The sequence below is a fragment of the Trichechus manatus genome, unplaced genomic scaffold (genome assembly GCF_000243295.1).
Source record: "Trichechus manatus latirostris isolate Lorelei unplaced genomic scaffold, TriManLat1.0 scaffold00013, whole genome shotgun sequence".
Lineage (NCBI taxonomy): Eukaryota > Metazoa > Chordata > Mammalia > Sirenia > Trichechidae > Trichechus > Trichechus manatus.
Window position 1 is genome coordinate 13,024,159 of NW_004443949.1, and position 11,966 is coordinate 13,036,124.

The window sequence follows — 11,966 nt, forward strand, 5'->3', positions numbered from 1 at the left end:
CAAGTTCAGATGCAACCGACAGTATCCCACAGCATATTTGTGTCACATTCTTTCTGTTTTCTGCTTAAGGTCCTTCATTTAAGTCCCAGGAATATGTTCAGCTGCAAAAGTTGACCAAAAATGAAAGACAGAGAAAACTGCCAATAAATGAGGGATGGAAGTGAGCAGATGAATGTCTGCTTCTCAGAAGTGTTGGCAGAATTTAGCCCGTGTTTGTCTAGCAGCAACCTGGATAATGACACAGTATTTTTTCTTTGACCAATTTTTTTCTTGCTATGTCCTCAATCCTGTTTCCTGAAATCACCTTCCATACACACTACCACTTCCTATGCTGTTCTCATGCTTTGCTTTCAGGGAAATCCAATTTGTAAAATAATATTCTCAGAGGAATTTAATTCAGACTATTAATAGAGTGTATTTTCTTCTTTCTTTCTTTAGCTTGTAGAAGGTTCTTAATCTTTTAGACATAAAATTAATAGTTATTTTGGTTATCATTAATTATTGGAAGTGTTTCTTCTTACAGTAATAACCAGTTGCTGTGAAGTCTGTTCCTACTCATGGTGACCGCGCGTGTGTCAGAGTGTAAATGTGCTCCACAGGGTTTTCCATGGCTGCTTTTTCAGAAGTATATCACCAGGAATTTTTTCTAAGGTGCCTCTGGGTGGATTTAAATCTCCAAACCTTTAGTTAGCAACTAAATGAATTAACCATCTGTACCACCAAGGATGGTATACACACTTAGATGTCAACTGACTGATAGCATTTCAGCGTATTCAATATAAAAGAGATTATTTTATCTATAGTCAAATCGGCTATTTTTATTTCCATTTGAAAGTGAAATGATAATATTGAAAAGAAATCCAAATTACATGTCATGTACATATTAAATATTGTTATGCTGATTAGATATGACAGTAATTATTCAAGCATATTATTGTTAGTCAAATCTTGTTTTAGGGGTGCCAAAAATAATGTTTCAGATATTTAGCTTTCCAAGAATGTAGCTATAGCTGAATCTAAAGCAGAATTCGGTTGCTGTGACCTAAATAAATTTGGTCTATGGAAACATAAATTGCATTCAGAAAACATTAATTTAAAATTATTTGTAAAAATATTTTCATTCTATATTTTTGTATTATACTGACAATATTATTTTATTTTATTTATTGTACTTTAGGTGAAGGTTTACAGAACAAATATTTTCTCATTAAACAGTCAGTACACATATTGTTTTATGACATTGGTTAATAACCCCATGACATGTCAGCATGCTCCCTTCTCGGCTTTGGAGGACTTTTTTTTTGGGAGGGGAATATACATAAAATTCTACATGTACAATTCAGTTACGTAGATTACGTTCTTCCAGTTGTGCTGCTATTCTCACTTTAGATGAAGGTTTGCAGAACAAAATAGTTTCTCATTAAACAGTTAGTACACATATTGCCCTATGACAATGGTTAAGAACCCCACTACATGTCAACACTGTCCTTACTCAACCTTGGGTTCCCTATCACCAGCTTTCCTGTCCCCTTCTGCCTTCTAGTCCTTGTCTCCAGATTGTTGTGCCTCATTAGTCTCTTTTTATTTTATGGGGCTGTCCAGTCCCCGGCTGAACGGTGAACCTCGGGAGTAACTTTACCACTGAGCTAAAAGGGTGCCCCGGGGCCGTGCTCTCGAGGTTTCTCCAGTCTCTGTCAGGCCAGTAAATCTGGTCTTTTTTTGTGTGTGTTAGAATTTTGTTCTACATCCTTCTCCAGCTCTGTCCAGGACCCTCTGTTGTGATCCCAGTCAGAGCAGTCAGTGGTGGTAGCCGGGCACCATCTAGCTATACTGGACTCAGTCTGGTGGAGGCCTTGGTAGCTGTGGTCCATTAGTCCTTTGGACTAATCTTTTCCTCGTATCCTGTTCTCTTCATTCTCCCTTGCTCCCGAAGGGGTGAGACCAGTGGAGTATCTTAGATGGCTGTTCACTGGCTTTTAAGACCCCAGACGCTACTCACCAAGGTAGAATGTAGAACAATGTCTTTATAAACTGTGTTATGCCAATTGAGCTAGATGTTACCCAAGACCATGGTCCCCACATCCCTCCACCCAGCAATTCAGTCCCTCAGGGAGTTTGAATGTGTCTATGGAGGTTCCATGACATTTCCTTGTACAAGTTGTGCTGGCTTTCCCAGTAATGTGTATTTTTTTTTTTTTTTTGAGAATAAACATTTGCCTTTTCTTTTTTAGATAGAAGAAAATGTTCTTTTTTATTTATTTATGTTTTATATTTTGATTAGAATATATTCCATGCAATCGGCATGGAATTATAGGAAGTGTCCTATAATGCTTTCTTCAGTCTGATAAAAATGGCACTGGAATGATGAGTGATAAAGTTAAAATTCCATTTTTGTCTTCTTGCTGACCTGAATGATGTTACGCTAATGGAAAACACTGAAAACACTGAGTCTCAATTTATCTCTACTTTCCATCCCTGAGGTTACCCAATAATGGATGTTTTGGTTCAGTGTAAATGTGTTTTTTATTGCTATTGCAGAGTAGTAAGCATTTTTATTTCATTGATTTTCTGTCATTATATGAGAGTGATAGAGTCTGCGACTCATAAAATGGTGTAGATAAAAGGTTTTCTTGATACACTAAGTACCTGGGCAGGTCCATGCTTCAGTTTCCTCACGTGAGGCAAATAAGGTTTAGTGATAGCTATATAAACCAATCTTCATCAAATTTGATTGGATTCCGTGAACAGTACAGTAGACGTATCTTTCCCCTGACTACAGAGGTTTATTTCAGTTTTCAGAACCATAGTTACAGCTCACTAGAAGACTAAAGAGTGGTTAATTTTAAAGAATGTAACATAAAAATATTTAGAAAAAGAAGGTCCAATTTGATTTCATCTATCTTATTGTAAGTAACTTCCTAATTTCAGTAGTAAGTTTCTACTGAAAAATTATCAAGCTCTTTCTTAGATACTTCATCGCTTGCTTTCTTAAACATGAAGTCTTTTTATTTGTTTTTTTCAAATGATCATAATATGAATTCACTGTAGCTCAAAAACCAGTACTGTGCTACACAAGTATAAATGCTAATCACAGGTTAATGATAGCCCTTTCCTTTTTTTAACCATAAATCATAGGTGTGTGGTATGTATGTTTGTGTAAACATATAAACAGATAGATGTAGAGACAGAGGGAGATTTAAACACATATGGTGATAGATAAATTGAAAAACTATGGAAATAGCTATTGAAATAGCTTTATATTATTGAAGATGCTAAATAGTGTACCATGCATTAGTCATGACATCATTGATAGAATTATCATTGGTAGGCTTTTAGACTCTATTTTCAGTTAAAAATACATTTCAATAAATGTGCTTATGTTTGAGCTTATAACAATATATAGATGCTTTTAAATCTGATTCATAAAACTGATATTTTAAAGAGTAAGCTGTTAGTGGAGTCTCTAGACTTTCAGACTCTATTTTCAGTTAAAACGTGTTGCATAAGTGTGCTTATGTTTGAACCTATAACTTTTAAGTGTGAAAGATTTATAAAACTGATATTTCTAAAAGTAAGGTATTAGTGAGTTCCTGGGTGCTGCAAATGATTAATTGCTCCATTAGTAGCCTAAAGGTTGATAGCTTGAATCCACCCAGAGGTGCCTTGGAAGGTAGTCCTGCTGATCTGCTTCTAAAAGGTCATGACACTGAAAATCTTACGGAGCATTTCTACTCTGCACACATATGGGGTCTCCATGAGTCAGAATCAGCTTGATGGCAACCACCATTAATAAAAACAACAAAGCTATCAATATATTAAAAATTTAATAGATTGTACTGAGTTACTGTTCAAAAATAATTTAATAATTCTCGTTTCAACTAACAATGTTTCACTAAGTGTATTTTACTTATCCACATTTTACCAACATCAGCTATTGTCAATATTTCAATCAGTTATTTCAAATAAATTATATAATGCCCTAATCAACTATAATAATTTTACTAAAAAATCTAACACTTACAAATCAACATTAAAAATAAAGCCAAATCTAGCAGAATCCATTTAAGTCAAAACAATTTACTTGCTGATACTACTAAATTCCCTTTATCTTATGATTCTTAATAAAAAGTTCATCTAGTGGACAATTTCAGAGGAAATTAAATTGTAACATCTATTATAATTTATCAGTTTATCATTTACCAATTTTTAATTTCCTGCGATACAGTCAATATCATATTCCACATACGTTAGTTGGCAGTTCCATACCTTTGATGTGATCAGCCAATCTTCTGATTAGAATTGCTACATTTCAGAGGCATTTTAGCACAAAGTTTGATTATTGTTGTTAGTTGTCCTCAAGTTTGTCTCACGTATAGCAGAATACAACGTTGCCCAGTCGTCCTGCGGCAGCTTCATGACTGTTGGCATGTTTGAGTTCATTGTTGTGGCTATTGTGTCAATCCATCTCACTGGGCGTTTCCTTCATTTTCAATGACCCTCTCCTTTACCAGACACAATATATCTGTTTCTAGTGATTAGTCTTTCCTGAAGACATATGCAAAGTATAGGAGTCAATGTCTCACTACCTTGCTTCTAAGGAGCATTGTGGCTGTATTTCTTCTAAGACTGATGTGTTCATTATTCTGGCTGTCCACATTATATTCAATATTCTTCAACATCAGAAATCAAATGTATCAATTCTTCTTCTGTAATATTTTGTCATATAGCTGTCATATGTCTTCTTCTATCATATGGATAAAATATGATAGGTGTATTTATTGATGGAATTATTAGCTTAATACTCGATAGGAGATGTTAGAAGTGGGATTTCAATTGTGAAGTTATGAGAGGTTATATAGATGACCAATATGGAGGATATTTGAAATATCACACAGTATTTATCTGGTGGGTATTGAGTAAAATACTGGAACATTTTATCTTTTTAGATGATTAAATATTTATTCTTAAATTTACTCTACTTTTCTATTTTAGGTCTTAGTAATAAGTTTCTGATATTATTCAAGTTACAGATGCCACTAAAATGGCTTGTCAATTTCTAGGTCAGGAAAAGTCAAAATCTACAGGCTAGGCATTTCAAACAGAAGAGATCCAGTATGGGAAACTTGTATTGGTACAGATTGTTAAATGGGCTGAAAGAGCAAAGAAAGGAAGTTGAGGTAACTCAAATATATGTAACCTCAAGAATCAGCTAGCTGTTCTAGTTCTGGGAAAACAAAAGGGAGGGGTGGCATTAACAGAGTTCAGGGGCACTACTGGGTATATTGCTTTGCTTTCTGTTGCTGTTAAGGAGGGACTACTGAGGCATGTCTAGAATCTCAAAGAAGTGGCTAACCATACTGGTGACGCAACCACTGCAAGGGTCATTGCTGAAACCAGAGAGGAGCTTCCTTATTGTTGTTACTGGGAACACCACTTGGGTGCTGCACAGCAGGAGCTGGTGCAACAAATATTTCTGGTACTGAGGCTAAGAGGCTGCATAAGGCAAGTCATGAAACTGTTCTCTGTTGTTGAATGGGTAATTAGAAGAAAGACAAAAAACACGAAGAACTTGACTTCTCCCCTCCTCTATTGTCTAGTTTCCTTCCAGGGCCATACATTAGCAGAATCTTAGCAGAAGCCGGTTGGCAGTGGAAACTGGATAATATTGTTTTCAGGCTTCTAGCCCCTCTCAATACATAGAGCACAAATTGATGAGAATCGGGGCCGAGGGAAAACAGATGGATGATCAGCACACATTCATAGGGTTTTTGATAGTTTTATATTATTCCTAAGTTTTAGGAGGCTTTCACTGTGTAAGAAAGAAATAAGAACAAGAAAATCATAAAATTATTTTGGAAGCAGTAAATGAAAATGCGCATGTTGACCTCACAAAAATGTATTTTAGTGAAAAGAAATTTTAATCACAAGGCCCATGTAAACACACCAGGTGGATATGCAATACTATCAGGAGCCTTATCTCACTTGGACAATCAACAAGAAAGTGAGGGGGATCTGAAAACAATTTTGCATTACAGGATTTTTCTTTTTTTAGGACGAAATATTTCTGTTCATCTAAAGGTGCCTCTTTCTAGGTATACAAAATAAAGACTTGCCAGAGCAATTTAAACTGTTGAGCACACTTGTTCGTGATTTATATTAATTCTTTTTCTCTGATTTTGAAGCTATCACAGGTTATCAAACATTGAGTTGAGTATTAATAGAACTGAAGATGCTAGACAGTTTGTTAAAAGAAAACATCTAGGAAATCAGGAATAATATGTTTGATCAGGAATACCATTATCTTTACAAAATATAAAATACATTGATGTTTTTGTTGTTAGGTACCTTTGAGTCAGTTCCGACTCATAGCTACCCCATCTACAACAGAATGAAACACTGCCTGGTCCTGTGCCGTCCTCACAGTCGTTATGCTTGAGCCCATTGTTGCAGCCACTGTGTCAATCAGTCTCGCTAAGGGTCTTACTATTTTTTGCTGATCCTCTCCTTTACCAGGCAGGATGTCCTTCTCCAGGACCGGTCCCTCCTGAAAACATGTCCAAAGTATAGGAGACAAAGTCTCACCATCCTTGCTTCTAAGAAGCATTCTGGCCATACTTCTTCCAAGATTTGTTTGTTCTTCTGGCAGTCCATAGTATATTCAATATTCTTTGCCAACATCATAATTCAAAGGCATCAGTTCTTCTTCGATCTTCCTTATTTATTGTCCAGCTTTCACATGCATATGAGGTGATCGAAAACACCATGGATTGGGTCAAGTTCACCTTAGCTTAAAGTGACATCTTAGCTTTTGAACACTATAAAGAAGTCTTTTACAGAAGATTTGTCCAATGCAATGCGCCATTTCATTTCTTGACTGCTGCTACCATGGGCGTTGATTGTGGAGCCAAGTAAAATGAAATCCTCGACAACTTCCATCTTTTCTCCATTTATCATGATGTTGCTTCCTGGTCCAGTTGTGAGGATTTTTATTTTCTTTATATTGAGCTGTAATCCATACTGAAGGCTGTAGTCTTTGATCTTCCTCAGTAAGTGCTTCAAGTCCTCTTCACTTTCAGCAGGCAAGGTGTGTCATCTGCATACTGCAGGTTGTTAATGAGCCTTCCTTCAATCCTGATGCCACATTCTTCTTCATATAGTCCAGCTTCTTGGAATATTTGCTCAGCGTAGAGATTGAGTAAGTATAGTGAAAGGGTACAACCCTGACACACACCTTTCTTGACTTTAAACCATACAGTATCCCCTTGTTCTGTTGGAATGACTTCCTCTTGGTCTATATACAGGTTCTTCCTCATGAGCACAATTAAGAGTTCTGGAATTCCCAGTTTTTTGCTATGTTATCCATAATTTGTTATGATCCAGGGCTGAATGTCTTTGCATAGTCAATAAAACAGAGGTAAACATCTTTCTGGTATTCTGTGCTTTCAGTCAAGATTCATCTGACATCAGCAATGATATCCCTCCTTCCACGTCCTCTTCTGAATCTGGCTTGAATTTCTGGCAGTTTCCTGTTGATGTACTCCTGCAATCCCTTTTGAATGATCTTCAGCAAAACTTTACTTTTGTGTGATATTAATGATAGTGTTCGATACTTTCCACATTCAGTTGGATCACCTTTCTTTGGAACAGGCACAAATATCTAACTCTTCTAGTTGGTTAGCCAGGCATCTGTCCTCCAAATGTCTTGGCAGAGAAAATTGAGCACTTCCAGCACTGCATCCATTTGTTGAAACATCTCGATTAGTATTCCATCAGTTCCTGGAACCTTGTTTCTCTCCAATGCCTTCAGTGCAGCTTGGACTTCTTCCTTCAGTACCATTAGTTCTTAATCTTGAATGCTGACCAATACTTTTTTGGTACAGTGACTCTCTCTATTCCTTCGATCTTCTTTTGATGCTTCCTATGTTGTTTAATATTTTTCCCATAGAATCCTTCAATATTGAAACTCAGTGCTTGAATTTTTTCTTCAGTTATTTCAGTTTGAAAAATACTGAATGTGTTCTTCCCTTTTGGTTATATAACTCTAGTTCTTTGCACATTTCATTATCATATTTTACTTTGTTTCCTCGAGCTGCCCTTTGAAATCTTCTATTTGGTTCTTTTACTTTATCATTTTTTTCCTTTCCCTTTAGCTACTCTGCATTCAAGAGCAAGTTTTCAGAGTGTCTTCTGATAGCCATTTTTTTCTTTCCTTTCTTTACTGTCTTTTTTAATGACCTCTTGCTTTCTTCATGTATGATGTCCTTGATGTCATTCCACAGCTCTTGTGATCTTCTATCATTAGTGTTCAACACTATATCATAAACGGAGCCCTGGCAGCACAGTGGTTAAGAACTCGGCCGCTAGTCAAAAGATTGACAGTTTGAATCCATCAGCTGCTCCTTGGAAACTCTATGGAGCAGTTCTATTCTGTCCTATAGGGTCGCTATGAGTCCGAACTGTCTTGACAGCAACAGGTATATCATAAATGGCAACTATACCATGGACAAATACACAGGAAACAGATTGACTACATCTGTGGAAAGAGACGATGGAAAAGCTGAATATCATTAGTCAGAACAAGGCCAGAGTCTGACTGCAGAACAGGCCATCAATTGCTCCTATGCATTTTCAAGTTGAAGCTGAAGAAAATGAGAACAAGTCCACGAGAACCAAAGTACAACCATGAGTATATCCCACCTAAATAACAAAGCATATCACTATTAAATTTTAGAACAACAGAGACCACAGTAGGATTTTAACAATGTGACAGGGACTTGGGTATAGGGATGTAGGGTGAAAAGATTAACTCACAGTAACAGAAGCAAAATGGTATCAAACTTCTCAAAAGAAATATCAGAAACAATAAGAAAATTTAAGTAATAATATCTTCAAAATTATGACAGAATATCTTAACCAAACTGTAATTTTCTGTCTTTCGCCAATAAGTACCATAGATATTCTTCACTATAATGACAATTAAATAAAATACCCACATGCAAATCAGTTGAAGGCCTAAAGAGCAAAATGGAAATTTTTACCTGGAGTGTATTCTTTCTCTGGACTATAAATAGTCATGTTTCCATTACCTGACCGATACATTTGCAGATACAATACTGCAGGAATCTCCAACCTGTTTCCTGACCTACAAATTTTGCAATTGCTAGCCCCACAGTTGCATGAGCAAATTTTTGCAATTCTTTCTGCTTCTCTGTATATGTATTTTATCTTATTGGTTCCGTTCTTCTACAGCAAAGACAATTTGGTGTCAGAGTGTGGGTGCTACCCCAACAAATACCTAAAATGTGAAAGGGCCTTTGGAATTCAGTAATTAAAGATAGAAGTTGGAGGAATTTGGATGCATGCAATATTAAAAGCCTAGATTGTTCTGAAGAAATTGTTGGTAGAATTATGGGCTTTATGAGAAATTGTGATGAAGACTCAAGAAAGAGATGAGGAATCCTGTAGAGAAAGCTTCTATCATCATGAACACAATGTTGCAAGACATGTGGACATTAAAAGTGTTTCTGGTGAGCCTCTAAAAAGAAATAATGACTATTACTGAACATGGAGGAAAGATGATCCTAGTTGTAAAGTGGAAAAGAACTTGTCTGAATTATGTACAAATGTTTTGTGGAAAATAGAACTTAAAAGTGGTGAACTCGGATATTTGACTACGAATATTTCTAACCAAGATCTTTAAGGAGAGGCATGGTTGATCCTTTTTGAAAAATGAGGGAAGAAATAGATAGATTGAGAACTATGCAAAAAAGAAACTGGAACTTAAAGATATGAAAAATTCTATTGTAAAAACTAAAGAGATTAGACCTGTGATCTATGGATCTAATCAACAACTTCAGCAGAAACTATGTCAGCTTACACTGAAAAACTGTAGACAGGAGGAAGTGAAGGGAAGCTTTCTGCATCCTCGAATTCTCCAGGCAGGAAGCAGACCAATGGAACTACTTGATTGCAAATATCTGTTGTCCTCCAAGAAAAGGAAAGGACCATCCCAAGAGCAGTTCAGAGACCAGCAGGACTGTTTGAAGATGCTGTTTATTTGGTTTCAATGGGTGTAGCCACTGCTATGTAGGTTTCAAGGAGTGAGCCTACCAGCTAGGTTTCAAAGAGTGGTGTTGCCGCTTCCTTGGTTCTGAAGGTGGGGTAGTCATTCATTGGGCTAGAAAAAGGAGTTGTTGCCCAAAGTTGAGAGGTCAGGACTGCCGTGACTGTAAGTGGGAGAATGGGACCACCCAGGTCTGAGAGGGTAAGCTCACCATTTTGGTGGACCGAAAGAATGAGGCCACCCAAAGTTAAGGGGGTGTGATGGTTAAGATTGTATGTCCACTTAGCTAGGCCATGATTCTCAGTGTTTTAGCAGTTGTATAATATTGTGATCACTTCCCTGTTGAAATTTGATATGTGATCACCTCCATGATGGAATCTGCTGAGTGGTACTGGCGAAGGCGGGGCCTGTGGCAGCTCACAGCCCCCTCAGTTTCATCGCTCTGCTTTCCGCCAGTTACTTTCTGCCTGCTTGCCTTGCCAAGGTTTTTTGTTTTATTTCAGACTCAGCAGCTGCCTCTTGTTGTCTCACCTCCGGTTCTTGGGACTTGAGCTAGCAGCTTACCAGGGGGTAAGGTTGCCATCCAGTGGCCCTGGTAAGCGGTGTTGATGCCCAGGGCTGAGGGGCCTCTTCCCAGAATCCACAGTGTGGCCAATGCCCAGAATCTGGAAGGCGGGGCCATTGCCCAGATATGCCTGGAAACCAGAATATTATTTTCAAGGCTTGAGAACTAATGTGACCTGCCTTGCTGGATTTTGGACTTGCTTGGTACCTGTGACTACTTCTTTCCATCCAATTTTTACCATTTGGAAAGGGATTGTCTATCGTATGACTGTTTCACCATTGTACTTTGGAAACATAGCTTGTATTCTTGATTTTACAAATTCACAGATGGAGAAGGATTTTGTCCAAGGATGGAGTAGACCCAGAGTCTCACCTATGCTTGATTTAAATGATTTAGAAGATAAGATTTTGGAATTGAAGTTAATACTGGAATGTGTTAGATATTTGGGGATGATGTGAGAAGGTGAATGTATTTTGCATATGGAAAGAACATGAATTCTGGAGAGGTGAAGGTTGAAGCGTTATTGATTTTAAGTTTATCTTTTGTCTTGCAAACTTGCTGAACTCATGTATTAGTTTTATATATGTATATATTTTTAATGGTTTCCTTGGGATTTTTTATATGCATGTAGAGAGAGTTTTATTATTTCCAACCTGAATTTCCTTTGTTTCATTTTCTTGCTTAAGTGCCCTGGCTAGAGACTCCACTTTAAGATTTGTTGAATGTGATATATCTGTTTGTGTGTGTGTGTGTGTGTGTGTGTGTGTGTGTGTGTTTTCATGAACGTGTGTTGGATATTGTCAAATGCTTTTTCTTTGTCTATTGAGATAACTGTGTACTTGGACTTCGTCTATTGATAAGATGTATTATATTAATTGATTTTTGCATAATAAACCAACTTTACATTCCTGGGGTAAATCTCACTTATCATGGTGTGTAATACATTTTATATTTTGCTGTGTTTGGTTTGCTAGTATTTTGTGAGGATTTTTGTTTCTATATTCGTAAGAGGTCATTGCAGTTTTATTTTCTTGTAGTGTTTTTGGTTTTGCTATCACAATAATACTGGACTCAGAATGATTTGGAAAGTATTCTTCCTTTTCTAAATTTTTGGAAGACTTTGTGAAAATTTTGCATTAATTCTTCTATAAATATACGATATAATTCACCATTACAGCCATCTGGGCCTGAGTTTTACTTTTTTGGGAAGATTTTGATTACTAATTCAATCAAGTTATTTGTTATACATCCATTCAGTTTTTCTATTTCTTTTTGAGTCAATTTTGGTACTTGGTGTTTTTTGCCATTTCATGTAAAGAATCTAATTACTTTGCATAC